This window comes from Silene latifolia, chromosome X (genome assembly GCF_048544455.1).
Source record: "Silene latifolia isolate original U9 population chromosome X, ASM4854445v1, whole genome shotgun sequence".
Lineage (NCBI taxonomy): Eukaryota > Viridiplantae > Streptophyta > Magnoliopsida > Caryophyllales > Caryophyllaceae > Silene > Silene latifolia.
The window spans coordinates 286,748,369-286,751,039 of NC_133537.1; the positions used below are offsets into that span (position 1 = coordinate 286,748,369).

Genomic DNA, 2,671 nt, shown 5'->3' on the forward strand with positions numbered 1-2,671 from the left:
AAGTTTTGGAGGTGAACTCCCTTGAAGTATTGCACTACTCACCTTAGTGAAGGCGATAGTCTCAAGCTTCCGGATCGACTTCTTCTTCGTGAGGATGTCTTTCATGTATTTTGCATAGGCCGACACGTGATTGATTAATTCCATAAAAGGAATTGAGACTTCCAAGTTCTTCACAATCTCCATAAATTTTCCAAGTTGGTCATCAAATTTGGGCTTGGCTTGACGACTCGGAAAAGGAAGTCTAATCACAATGGCTCCTTCTCCTTGGCCTTGTCTTCATTTTTCTTTGAAACTTCTTCTTTTGATGGTTCTCCATCCTTGGATTTTTGCACAATTTCTTCTTTGTCACTAGCTTCCACAACTTCATCCTCAACTTGCTTCTTTGGTGCTTCATACCTTGTACCACTTCTCAAGTGAATGGCACTAACCGTTTCATGTTTTGGGGGATTACTTTGAGGTGGTAATTGCCCCTTTTGTCTTTGTGAGCTTGAAGATGCTAGTTGAGTCAATTGGGTTTCCAACATTTTGGTGTGGGCTAGGATGTTGTTGATGGTGATTTCCTTTGCTTGACTATACTTTTGCATTTGAGTCAAAAATTCTTGTTGATTCTTTTGCATTTGGAGGACCGCTTTTTGAACATCAAAACCTTGGTCATTTTGTTGATTGTATGGAGTTTGATTTTGGTAACCTTGGTTTTGGTTGTAAAAGGGTCTTTGATTTTGGTTTCTCATGGGAGGTGGGGTGTATGTTGGTTGAGGGTTTTGAACATTTTAGCTTTTGTATGAGAGATTCTGGTGGAATTTGGTGTTCTCATTGTAATAGTTTGAATAAGGGGTACCACTCTTGTATGCTTGAAAAGCATTTACTTGTTCATTTGTTCCCCTACATTCACTTTGGTGATGTCCCAAAGTTCCACAATTCTCACATATCCCACTTGGGATTAATGAAGATGCCGTCATGGCATTGACATGATGCTTTGGTGATTTTGAGGCTTCTTCAAGCCTAGCCATAGCTTTTTCGAACTTCAAATTGATGGTATCAATGTGAGCACTAAGTTGAGCACTCAATTGAGTAATAGAGTCCACTTCATGCTTTCCATTTGATCCCATGTTGAGAATGTTTCTTGAGTCTTCATAAAGACCGTTCCAAAATTGTTGTACCAAGAACCACTCGCTAAGTCCATGATGAGGACATGAGCGACAAATTCCCTTGAATCGCTCCCAAGCTTCATACAAAGATTCTTCATCTCTTTGCTTAAAGCCCGTAATTTGAGCTCTTAGCATGTTAGTCTTTTCCGGTGGAATAGAACTTTTTGTAGAAAGCTAGAGCCAATTTCTTCCAAGAATCAATTCTGAGAGTAGTCTTATCAAGGCCTTTTAACCATTGTTTTGCGGTGCCAATTACAGAAAAGGGAAATAAGACCCATCGAATTTGGTCTTGAGTTACACCAGTTTGAGAAATCGCATCACAATAATCGCAAAAAGTCTCCATGTGAGAGTGAGGGTCTTCACTAGGCATCCCCCCAAATTGGCTTCTTTCGAATAATTGGATAAATGCGGATTTGGCAATAAAATTTCCGGTTAAGTGTTGTGGTGTGGGAGTACCATTGGGTAGGTTCTCCTAGGTTGGTACGGAATGTGATGAAAATTTAGGCATTGTGGGTTGATTTTGTGTTGGATTTTGTGTTGGGTTCTCCTCACCTTCTCTTGCAAAAGGGTTGATGAACTCAATAGTGTTTGGTTGAATATCTACAACCTCACCAATACCTCTCAAAGTTCTCCTAGCAAGTCTTCTATTGTTTGTCAAAGTCCTTTCAATTTCGTGATCAAAGGGTAACAAGTTACCTTGTGATCTTCTAGACATGCAAAATATCAAACAACTCGAAAACAATTAGAACAAACCTTGAGGAGTTTTACTTCCCCAAGGCAAAGAAAGACACAACTAATAACAACTTAAGAAAATCTAAATCAAGTTAACACCGTCCCCGGCAACGGCGCCATTTTTGGTCGTGTTCTCTTTGGAGGGTTTAGTTTTCGGTACTTGTCGTTAGGAGCACCTAGACCAAAACACAATTTATAACTTCACAAACAAATCTATACTTAGTAAAGAGGCAAGTAAAGGTCGGATCCCAAGGGACGGGAATTGAGATGAGATTTTCAATTGTAACTAGCGGTGTCTAAGGGTGTCACAATTTAGGGTTTGAAGTAGAAGATCACTAAACTAAATAACAATGAAATAAACAAGCAAGATGATTAAAAAGGGATGTAAACAATTGATAAAAGGCACTAGGGTGTCATGGAGTCATAGAGGATTCATGGGAATTGCTCATACAAACATATTCTCAACTTATAAGCAAGCAATTATTGTTGTGATGGATCGAGTTGGTTTATATCTTACAATCCTAGGAAAGTTTGGGTCCCAGAGCCGAATCGATTAGATTGTACAACACCTACAAGTCGACTTAATCTTCCCTACTCAACTATATGCATGGTCTAATGAGACTCGAGTTTGTTTATGTCTTACAAGTCTCATTGAAAAGATAGGTGATGGGTAAAAAAATGCAAGGATTCATAGGCTCGCATTTCATCAAACATAACATGTGCATAAGTTGAGATCACAACAAGCAAGCAAATAAACTATGAAAACATATTAATTTAAGCATGAATCATCC

General features: G+C 38.9%; 1 non-coding gene across 1 annotated transcript; it reads left to right on the top strand.

Annotated features, from left to right (window-relative positions):
- Positions 1-1,176: 1,176 nt before the first annotated feature.
- LOC141625802 (small nucleolar RNA R71) lies at positions 1,177-1,283 on the top strand. Its single transcript, XR_012535555.1, has one exon. It is a non-coding gene; the product is annotated as a small nucleolar RNA R71 (small nucleolar RNA).
- Positions 1,284-2,671: the final 1,388 nt, after the last annotated feature.